Here is a 12,326-nt window from a genome sequence, read left to right as displayed (position 1 = left end):
GGTAACGTACCTGCTTCAAATGTTGGAAAATGAGAATTAGTCCCTCCTGGGAAAACAGAGCCCTTATTACACTGTATTAAAAGAACTCAAATTTCTTTGGAAAAAAAAAAAATGTTACAGCTAAAGCCACCTGAATCCCTCTGTCTGGAAGAAAAGCCTGACAGAGACTTGGAAAGGGCAACTACAGTATTCCTTGAAATTACTGAAAGCAAATGGTAATGAGGAACAGCTGGAAATAATGAAATCTTCCACATGACTGTATGTGCCATCCATATTGACACAGATTGTATGGCTATAGCCAGAAAGTAAAAACAGATCCCTTACAAGGATCCTTGCATTCCACACCATTGTTGCACTATGGATTCATTTTTAATGGTACTCAGAAGTGCCACGAGAAGCACAAAAGGCTGCTTCTTAGCAGGACAAGTCTGCTGCTGTTGGTGTTACTACATCACTTAAGAGATCCTGGAGTAAACTTCTGCCCTTGAACTTGACTTCTTGTCAGGGTCAGTAGCACACAATACTGTTACTCAACCATTTCTGTGATATTGTAGGTCTTGAGTGTGCTTGGTTGTCTTCCATCTGTGTCACTGCTTGATACATAATATTTGGTGAGAAGCATGTCCCCCTAGATTTGGCTGGCAAAGATAAATTATCTTCCACAGCCCAGCATGGTATGGGAGGATCTACAGGACAAATCTGAATCCCTCCTGAAATCTCACTAGCACAGCTGAGCAGTACCGGCCACAAACCTCTTTTCCTTGGTGAAGGCACCTCCATTGTCACCTGCTGTCCGATCTGCTGATTCTTTTCAGCAACTTGGGTTTAAGTGAGCAAACAAGGAGGAAAAGTGAGGAAGGGTTGACAACATCACCCGTAGTGCCATAATGTTCTGCCTGTGCGAGAACCAGGCGTCTAATGATGCCTAATATCTGAAAGTGTTGTTTTTTTCTTTCCAAAATCTCTTGGTGCATAAACTGTTCCCTGGGATGTGGAATAAAGTGTAAAGTCATCGGTAGCTACAGTATCTCACCTGAAGAAAGAGAGACAAACATAGAAATATCATTTGTTTGAGTTTGTCTCACTTACTACACCAGGTGTTTCTCAAAACATGGGAAGCCAGAAAACCTTAGTGACTTTACTGTCTTTACATCACTAGTCAGTACCTAATTAATAGAGCCCCCATGGCAAAAGGTGATCCGAGAAGCGGTTTGAAGGAAGTCTGGTTCATGGTATCCTCCTTATAGCAAGGAAGACACATATTGATTCTTCCAGAGGGACAGAAAGTGGGAAATGAAGCCATTCAGAGGACTGTGGGCAATACAATAAGACCAAACCTTCCTGGTGGGGGTGAAAGAAAAGCAGATCTTTCACATACCAGAACAGTTTTTCCTTATGCCAAGACTTAAATATGTGTCTGACATTTTATTATGTCTTTGAGTACGTAATCTGGGCTCTGAGGAGGAGGGAGACCATGGTTATGATTAGATTATTTTTGCTTTGCAGTGTAGTAGGGGTGGCATTAGATGGCTGTTTTGGAGCTTATCCTTCACTCTCAACATCCTGACGTGTAGGAAGGTACTGGGAAACAGCCACTGAGTGTAGAGAAGTCAGTGTCAGGGCACAGTGTGGGCTGCTGTCTCCCTGAAGGCTGGGGTGTGGTGGCCAGGGGGAGCATGGGGCTGGCAAAGCCCTTCCCACCACCCAGCCAGGAGCAGGACGGCTGTGGGGCAGCCCTGGACACTGGGGTCCTCCATATGTATGGCAATAGATTGAGGGTGGGCAGGCAAAGCAAGGCTATGGCAGCTGGAGACTGGTGCCCTGTGGCATCAGTGGGGAAGGAACTGATGGCCCTGAGGGCTGAAATGGGGTCCTGGCCATGAGCAGGGTAGGGGAAGCCCCAGGTGAGGGGATCAGGGCCCTGGTCGTAAGAGCATCAGGATCCTTTGCCTGGTGTGAGGTTGTCAAGTGCCTGGGACTGGACCTGGGTTCATGGAGAATGCTCCCGCTCTCCTTTATGCTGAGTGAGTTTGATAGGAGCTAGTTAATTACATTTAAATCTTTCATGCACCTGGTTTGTATAACTTCATTGTGATCCAGAAGGAATTCGGTCTTTTCTAGGTGATTTCTATCCATAAATAAAATGTGCTCCTGGCACCTTTCCAGAGGAGAGAGCTACTGGTGATGATTGTATAGAAGCAAGCAGGATCACAAAGATGCTCAAATTAGATGGGAGAGCTGTTTTGGGTCAGGAAAGAAATGTAGCAATGTTAGGTGTATGCATTTAAAAGAGAAGGTAAGTAGTCCAGTGAGAGAGCTACATGAATGCGACTATATTGCTTTTGGAACTAGGGCTGATTTAGATATCTCTTAACTGCTTGATATGGTGGACATCCCTCAGAGGCTTCAGTTTACACTTTTAGCTGCGCACTCCCCTAGGCTGCTTTAAAGTGCTTCTGATGCAGAAGAAATATTCCCTCCTTAGTCACTCCCTTCACTGCAGAGTGCCACAACCTTGAGCCCTATGTGGGGACACTGAAGTCCAGCACAGACTCTTTAGCAACATCCCCCCAGTGAATCAGAAATCGTGCGTGACAGTTCCACAGCTCCAAAAGACGTAGCCCTAACTATAGTCAGCCCAGGCCGTGCACATATCTGTGTTTTCTGCTGTCTTCTGCCCAGGGTACCATGTGTGTGAAATTGTTCAGCCTCTTGTTTTGACTGGAGGAGGCCTAGCCATTTGCAAGCTAAGAATAGCCAAAATATAACTGTCAACAGAAAAAAATATATATATACATACATAAAAAAATTAACTGCTAGTAAAAGAATGTAAAAAATGGAGCATGTCAGTAAAATATTTTGGCATTTCATTGGTACAAATACCCAGGCTCCCTAACCACTTTCAATACATAATCTAGATTTACTGCCTTTTTGAGATGGCTGAAGTGGGAGATTCTTTAAAACTTGACAAGACTGACCATAAGCATGAATCGTACAAATCCAGAGTTACAATTTTATGGCCTGTGTGAACACTTTTAACTGTGTGCTTTTGAGATTTATTGAGGTTCTCTATGTTTGAAGTGTTTTTGTGAAGAAATTAGAATGTCAGTTAAAAACATTAAAATTACCCATAAATTCTCTTTGTTTTGGGGAGGTAAAAGGGAAAAAACTGTTGGCTTGCATCTCCAAAAAAAAAAAAAAAAGGCAAAATTCCTCCTTCAAAGGAAAATCAATATTTTTTTTCCTCATACTCTCTCCTGTTTTTTAAAGTTGATTCAACTTGAGGAAGGTTACCAGGCCAAGAACTTTAGACCTGGAGAATGAAAAATGTCTAAGCTTCACACACCAGGAAAGAGCAAGTAGCAACAGGACAAGCTTCCCACGTGTGCTGCTCCCCAGCCACCGTGGCGCTGTGTTCATTCATGCAGTTCTCAGCTTCCTAGGCTACAGCATGGAGTTAGCTAGGAGTTGGATGGAAACCCTGCAGCTGATTTCAAGAGAGGCCTGTAGCAGCCATCACCTTTCAGCCACATCACAAAGACCTGAACTGATGACTTATATAGAAGCCACATCTACGTCCTTCCAGTGCAAGGAAACATATTTCAGACCCGACTCAGACTATCACCTCCCACCCTCTCTGTCTCAGATTCCTGCTGAGAATCACTGCAGAATTATGGAAATAGCAAGGCAAGGCATTTTGTGTTGTATTTCTGATATGTGGGAAAATGCAGAGAATGAGAAATGTCAGGAGTAAAGCCAGCCTTAGGAGACATCCTCTTCTCAGACAAAAGAGATTTGGAAGTACAACCACCTTTATTTTAATGCTTTTCTGAATAACACCTCTGAATCTCTTGATGCATGGGCCATCACTAATGTGATCAAATCACATTCAGTCTGTCTGTGGATTTCTAAAGCACCTATCACTGTCGTAGCTGGGTGACAGATTACAAGAATTAGAAGAGACATCACTGCAGTTCCATTTATACCCTATTCTCTGTCCCCCCTAAGGCATTTTAAGATGGATTCTCTGGTCTCTGCTAAATTTGCTTTGCACTGCTTATGGAGCATAGAGAGAACTCAAACAGGCAGGAGATTCCCAAAGGAAAACTCCCCCAGTGTAAGGGAGATCTGTGCCAGTTGTATAGCTGTCTCGTCTCTGCAATCTGCCCCTCGTTCCTCTTCTCCCAGCAGGAGTAAGATGAAATGAAGAGCTGTATTACAACAGATCTTTCTCCCATATAAGGTTCATTATCTTCTTTATGGTGGTGTAAACTGGAGTGTGTGATGTATTGTTATGGCTTCCAGTTGGATAAGGCAGCTAAGATTTGGACATTTGCCTCTTTGGCATGCCTTAGTCAAGGATCAGGGTCTCTCCTAATCCAGCGCTTTTGCAGGACAGCCATGGGGAAAGACACCCACTGTCTGTTTGGCGCTGACTTTACAGAGAAGGATTGCTGTGTGCAGAGCACCACGTATTGGGCTCAGCCTGAGGTCAGACTGAGCTGTTATTCCACTAGAGAACATGACGAGACATTCTCACAGCTGAAGGTTTCCTGGCTCATGAGATCTTTTTGCCTCAGAGGATGGCAGAACAGAACTGTGGGCTTCCCAGACTCAACCCACTCACAGGAAAACCAATCATCAATTCTTTTCTTCTTTTCTCTTCACGCAAAATAGTCACACTCTTTTCCTGATGTCGTTGATAATCTCCTCCAGCCCCATAAACCTCCCTAAACAAAGCCAGCCAGCATGGTCACTGCAGAGGGGTTAGTTTCGAGGCTCCAGTTTTACCTGAATTGATAATCTGCCTACTATGCAGTGAAGACACAGTTTAAGTTTCTCAGGTTTTATTAGTCTTCCAGTTTTCCCCCACTTTTCTCCTGGTGGGCCCTGGAGCTGGTTAGCCAAAACTCATCCTGCACTTACTGCAGCCCAGAGAGCATCAGGACATTCCTTTCAGGCTTCTTGTCCAGCTCCTTGCTCACACAGGCAGCCATATCTTGCAATCATTGGAGTAAATGTGTCTGATTCTTAAAGCCAGCGTTGTTTTTGGCCTCACTAAACCCACTGGGAGACCATCACAGAGCACCAGTGCTCTGAGCATTAGAAACCTGACAAACCTCAATCCAAATGTACGCAAGGCTAGTTTATACCCATTTGTTCTTATGCCAGCATTGTCCTTTATCTTTGAATAGCTCTTTCCTCCTCCCCATGTGTTCACCTCCTGAAGTATTTATTTATAGATAGCAACTATATCCCCCTTTGCTAGGCTAACAAGCCAGGCTCCTTAGTTAATTAAGCTCTAGTGAATGATGCAAGGCCAAGCACCATGGATGCCCAAAATTTGCCACAGTCAGGGCTATGTTAACAGAGTGTCAGGAGCCAAAAAGAACACGCCTAGTTTAACAGCACCTGATTCTAACTGTCCTCCCACTTCATGGGAAGCTTCTTAGCTCAAGGCGTAATCAAGCCTTCACTAACCAGGTCTCCATTTTATCTTTAAGATGAGGCAGATGTGGACTGCCTTTAAGGCACCCCATTCCGTCCTGGTCCTGCTTGACATATCCAAGCAGCTGAATAGCCCATACTGCATTAATCACATTGAGCTTTATTTTAAAAGCAGAATTAAGGAGTGAAAAATGTGGGAACCTCAGTTGCTTGCTTGTTCAAAACATGTCCAGACAGAAACTGAGGAAATATGTGAGAGGCAACAGTCCTGCATCAGCTCTGGAGATGGACTGGAGGAGTTAACACATTTTTTCCAGCTTGTAGCACTGTTGTAATTCATCATTTCTATAGCACCATAAATTAGATGGCGCTTTGCAAACACAGAGGCAGTTCTTGCTTCCCTGAAGTCTCCAGCAGGACTCTCAGGATGGGGTGCCTGGCTGAGGTACGCTTTTCCCCAGAAAGGCCTGTACTGTGAACACCATGCCTGTGAGACTGCACCATTGTCCCATTGGAGTGGGAGTAAAAAATCTGGGGAAGGCAGAGAGCTTTTTTCCCAACTCCCTCGTACCACAGCTGGACTTCTCGTCTCTCCATGGCCTGTTTTAGTGTTGCCCGGATGGAGAATAGGCTTCTTGGGGCTTTGATTCAGCCTGGCTCTCCTCCAGCAATATCCACAGTACTCCCTCCCCTCCCATATGCTCTCCATTAACATCCTCCTGTCTGCTGAATAAGGAAAGAAGAACGCTCCCAGCCCCAGCCAGAGCCCCTGAGCCAGGGGAGTTCATCAGTCAGACTGGTTTCTCCTGAACCCAGAATAGGCCTCGTTAATGGGCCAGGAGGGGATTTTATTTTGCCTTTCAGCTAGTGGCTGTGCTGAGCCAGGAGCAGAGTCAAGTTACTGTGTCCGGGAATCTCAGCTATTCCAAGAGTAGGAGCAAGTGAGCTGCTGACTCAGGAGGTTTCCTCATATTTTCAAGCAGGGCTCAGTCCTGTCAGAGCAAACTGAACTGTTGGTCTTGCTTTCTTCTAGCCCCAAGACTGGGATTAGCAAAAGTCACAGCCTATGGGAATAGGCTGGGGAATGGAAATCAAGCAGGACTCCACATCACACCTTTTTCTGGCATGGCCACAAGTTCTTGCAAACACTCTGATTAGTCCTTTACCCTTTTTTCCTCCTCTCCCAGGAGTGCTGTACAGTATATAGTACAGACATCCACAAGCTATGAGGCAGCTCGTTTTTATTTGCACCATTTTCTAAAGGGGGAAAAAGATCAGAGGGTGAAACAGACTAGAGAGAGAAAATGTTTCCTTCTGATTCAGGGTCACAAGGGAGGCTGGTGTTCAGGCATCCCTGCCTCCCTGCACTCTGCCGTCATCCAGAGACCACTCTGCTTCCATTTTGTGCAGAGATACAGGAGGCTGTCTTCCTTTGGGCTTCTCAAACATGGAACAGAGTCACAGGCTGTGTCTGGTACAGTTAGAAGTCATACTGAGTGCAGGAGTCTCTTCTTATTTCAAGTCTACTTACGTGTTTTATTTCTTCAATAGCATCCAGTTGCTAAAGGTTAGTAGAGAAGATGAGGCTACTAAAGCAGTCTCCAAACTCACCCCATATGAAGCAGAGAATGCTGCTTTTCTCAGAGAGTAAAGTCATTGGAAAGCATATGTTTGCACCCCTCCATCTCCTGGCACTTCTGCGAGTCCATCCAGTCTGTTATGTTTCTCCTCTCAGCCCCTGCAAACGTCTTTCAACAGTAGCAGTTGCAGCTCTCTTCTTCCAAGTACTTTTAGTCCTTTCTTCTTTGCTGCCTGCATCTGTGGGCTGTTATCTTCTACAGTCCTCAACCCATCCTCAAACTCACCTCAGCAATGAATAACCAGCCCAACAGGGAAAGAACGGGCAGTTGGGTACAAGCTGGTATTTATAAAACAAAAGATTTCTTTCTGCCTGCAGGTATTGGCATGAGCCTGTCCTAGCCGCTGAACTGGGATCTGACGTAGCAGCAAAGATGGGTAAAAGCTTCTCCCACTTTCCTTCACTCTAGAAGACATGAAAGTCCCTCTTTTGTACAGCTAAGGAGCTCTTAGCCTGTGGCCCAAATATTGCTTGTCCCTGCAGTATGGTGAAATGGATAGGACGTCCTTCTTAGCTTAGTATCTCACAGAGATTTCCCTGCACATGGAGAATTTTCAGCTACCTTTGTGAGCAGTTAATATCCCTCTAGAGATGCTCATCATTGCAAAGGCAACAAGCTGAAGACTATCTCTGGCCCACGTGCCTTTGGCATGCTGCTTGCTTTTGATCATGAGCTCTGCAAAGGCACACAAATGGTGCCCAGGACTTGTGATGAGTACAGGAAAGCAGCAGAGGAGGAAGGGCATGGGCTGGGACGTTTTCTTTTCTGGTGAACTGACAATCTTGATTTTCTCTATTACTTCTTAACATGCCATTTGCATCAGGATAGGAGTCCCATCTACAGAGTTAGTCCATTGAACAATGACCTCAGGAAGTCCAGATGTCCTCATCCAAAAATCTTAGACTTGGAGAGAACTCAGTAATTTTGTTTCAGCTATTTGGGCGTGAATTAAGTATGTGGGACTGAAATAGAATAAAATCTAGCAGGAACAGATTTCATTTGGACACCTGTAAGACAGAGTTTACTGCAAAAAAGGCAGGATAAACTTGCTCTTATACATTTGACCAGGAAGATGAATTTGTTAGTCTGTCATCTAGTCTAGTGAGTCACATGTTGTATCTCTAGGAAGCTGGTAACACCCCAGAAGTCATTAACTTAGCATAATATGTGCTTAACCAAAATTTTGTCTCATATTAATAACAGCTCCAACTGGGATTGCATGACAGTCTAGAGAAGGGGGACATTGCCAACAGGTGCCTAAGAATAGAGCACTCTTTAGTATTCAGGATGTCTGGGGAAAGGATTTTAGAGCATTTGGTTTTGAATTGAAGGCTTCTATTCCAAAAAGTGATAGAGATGTTATAAATAGGACACCACGCTACAGTTGTATTGTCTAAAAAGCAGAACATAGGCTGAGGGAAAAAGATGGACACAGAGAGAAGATGGGGATGCCCTGAGCAGGATGGCTCCCATGTGGGGGCAACATTCAAAAGATGGGATCATGCTGAGAGCTCCAAATCTCCGGCTTCAGAGACAAAGACCATCTTGAGGGTGTCTGGATAAACACAGCTAAGCTATCAGGATGCTTCATCTCCTCAGAGGGAGGGAGTCCAAATGCTGCAGGCAGCTAGAATAACATGTGTTGCGTGACATTAAATATTTAAGCACACATGGGCTTTGCCCTGTCCCCTGCCAATCTGCAGAGTTCCTTGTAGTGTAAGAAGCTGGGCTAAGGAGAGAGAACTTCGCTGGTGGGCATAACCTAGCAGCCTTCCTACAAGGACCATGTGGCTGAAAGGCCTGACTTGGTTATGGGTAAACCCTACAATGTCACACTGTCCCTTCCAAAAAGATGAATGTATCTACCGCATGTCTGACTTCCAGAGAGTCCTATTCCTCCTCAAGATGTAAACCTGAAGAATCAGAAATGCTCCAGCTGTGCAGGGCAGCATCTGTGACAGGGAGGAGCACAACAGGTGAGGCTGTTTTCTGTGCCCAGTCCCTGCCCTTCCTTCGGGGTGGCTTCTCCCCCATGCACAGAGGTGCCTCCTGGCCCGGCAGGCATCCAGCTGCCTCAGGTGATGCACAAGTGCCTACTTGACTCTCTCCTAGAAAACCTCATGCCTTCCTTTAGGGTTACTCACACCCATTCATATGCATACACATGTAAACAGCATGATGCTGGTTAACATTGACCTATGATAATAGCAGTGAAACATGAAAGCTTCTCTCCTCACCCTTGTTTTTCCAGTTTGAAAGAGCAGGGGCAAGTCCCTGTATGGATGGCAGTGGGGTACAGGTTCCCATTGCCTGCCCAGCAGCCTGGCTGCAGTTCCACCCAGCCTAGTACCAGCATGGCAACAGCACTGCCACAGGCACTGCAGGACAGGAGCCTCGGGAGGCTTCTGACCCAGGTGTCATTTGGTGTCATGGGTAACTGTTGCTTCCGTACACAAAACAAACAAAGCCCTGCTGCACCATCAGAGCCACCTGCTGTGGTTTGCCCAGGGGGAAAGAAGCGGGCAGTCATGGTCTGGCTGATGCAAGAAAGCATGGTGTGCTGCTGGGAGGATTAGTGGCACGCAGACCCTTTCTGAGCACACGTCAGCTCAGCTTTCCTCTCTATATGTGCACACTCCATCCTAAACATGGGAACTGTCTGCTGGCTGCTCCTGTGGAAGCAGTCAGATTGAATGTTTGTAGCTGGGGGATTTGAGGCACAGTGACATGTTCCCTCTTCTCCCAAACAAACCAGGGCAGCTGGAAGGGCTGAGGCTGGCTGGGAAGGCCACAGGACGAGAATCACCTCCTGAGGGCGACCAGGCACAAATCATTGCTCTTTGCTAACAGCTCTTTCTGCTCTGAACACCAAGGCCTGGTGAAGCAGGAGAAGGTAAATGCTGTTTGCAGAGGAGACAGGGTTGGTTTGCCTCGTTTCAGGCAGGACCAACTGCCACAGCCGTGACCCAGCCACAGAAATCTGAGCCCGCCAGCAGTTGTGCTTGGGAGGGCTGTGCTCTCATATTTCCTTTTTGTTGCAGAGCCTCTGATAAGTAGTGGGCTTGCTTTTTTTCTTTTCCTTCCTTCCTTCCTTCCTTCTTCCTTCCTTCCTTCCTTCCTTCCTTCCTTCCTTCCTTCCTTCCTTCCTTCCTTCCACTTTCTTTCTCTCTCTCTCTCTCTTTTTTTTCTGAACGTACTTCCACAGTCTCAAGGAAGGAATTTAAAAAAAAAAAAAAAAGAGCTCTGGAATGGGAACAAGTATGTTTCAAATTACAGAAAGGATGTTAAAGGTTCAAGAATTTGCGATCTGACTCCGCCTGTGTCTGTCTCCACCTCCCAGAGAGCAGCTCGAGTTGTGGCTTTTCCACCATGGCGGTGGGGCCGTGCTGCCAGGGGCTGGGGCTGGGGGTGGTGGGTACCATGGCGGAGCAGCAGCCCTGGTGAGGCACCGCGCCTGTCAGACACCAGGCCTGCTGGGACACTGGGCCTGGTAGGACGTGGCCCTGCTGGGATGTGGCCTTCAGCCTTCTCCATGGCCGGCTGTCGCTGGTGGGGCCTCCCACACCCTCACAAGCTGCATTTTGAAGGGGTTCAGAAAACCTTTTAGCAGCGCACAGTTTGGCTTGAGTGTGGTCTTATTTTTTTTGTCTCCTAGGGTGTGTATGTGCAGGACTTTTTCTTCCAGTGGTTAGGCTCCATCCCAGGAATGTGCTGGGACCCACTTTTGAGAGCACAGCGCCCTCTGCTCGGTGGAAATGGACAAAGGTGCAGCCTTAGTGGGGGCCAGACTCAAGGTGCACGGTCCTCCTGTGCTGGCACCCCGAGAAAAGCAGCGGTGCCGTGAATACCACCAGTGCCTCACAGTGGGGCCAGGCCCCAAGGGCTGGGGCTGTGCTATGGGCTGTAAAGCAGTGCTATTCTCTGGTCCCAGCTCACCAGCTCAGACTTCTCAGCACATGTGTACTCTGTCACTAGCTCCCACATCGGCTACACCAAGATGGAGTGAGAAGGAACCAGTGACAAAGAGGACAGTCAGAATGGCTTGGTCTTCCCTGAAGTTTGTGGCTAAATCTCGTCTCAGGCCCTCATGGGGACCATACCGTATAGACCTCCATTATATGACCAATTATTTTATCTTGAGACAACAAATGCAGGCATAGATATCAGGAAATTCACATACTCAGTTTGTGTATTTGGCAGGACATTATTTCCATGTCCTTCCATGACATGATCTGATCCGCCCTTCTCCCTGAGGCTGGGAATACACTGGTCCCCAGAAAGCTGTGCAGCTATCATATCAGTGAAGCAAGTGAGAAGTGAGGGCACAGAGAAGGCCACCAGAGCAATCTGCCCAGCCAGCAGACTGTGTCCTGCAGGAAAGGTAGTGGCAGGGAATGAACTAAGAGTTGACTGAATACTTCTGTGGGCCAAATTCAGAATGCAGTCTGTTTGCTGGGTTCTCTGGGGTAAGGAACCATGAATTAGCTTCAGTATTATGGATAGATAAGGAATCACCTACTGAACAACAAGAGAACAACTATAACTTATATTTTCCAGAACTGAGCTCCATTCTGATCTTTGTCTTTTCCAGTGTCTTGCTAAAACAATTAGCATCAGTCAAATGACCCAAATCCTCTGTCTTACACTGAAAAAATTAAATTCTGTTGTTGCAAACTTTCACTCCATCGTCTCTTCAGATTTTGTAAAGTTGCTGTGATTTATGCAGATGAGGATGTACTCAATGAATAGGCAGGGAACTTAAGCATCTCAGTACACTGTCCAGTGTGTTGTGCATAGCACGCTCCCAATCTCATGATGCTGGATTTTATGCACAGCTGCAGGACATTCCTTTGAACAAAGCACGTGTCCACTGATATATGCAGAACATCTTTTGGTGTACCATTATATGAATGGGAGGCCACTGGAACAAAGAACTATTGATGCAGGCTTAGAAGATGACAACCAATATCGGTGTACCCACTTCTGCAGCCTATGAGATTTCTCCTTTGAAAGTGAAGCCTAGAAAGCTTTTGGCCTGTTCAGCTAGACACGAACAAGCTGAAATAGCTCTGCATATAACATTAGTTATGTTGTATATGTGCATATATAGATGAGATTTTCAAAGATTGTGACTAGCAATGTCTTTTTTTTTAATGCAGTGCTGTCTTTTCATAGGTGTTGCAGTGGTACCGAGGAAATCAGTCTGAATGGGACCTCCTTCTGCTGGGTAAGATCTGT

Source organism: Numida meleagris, chromosome 6 (genome assembly GCF_002078875.1).
Source record: "Numida meleagris isolate 19003 breed g44 Domestic line chromosome 6, NumMel1.0, whole genome shotgun sequence".
Lineage (NCBI taxonomy): Eukaryota > Metazoa > Chordata > Aves > Galliformes > Numididae > Numida > Numida meleagris.
This window is presented reverse-complemented; position numbering follows the sequence as displayed.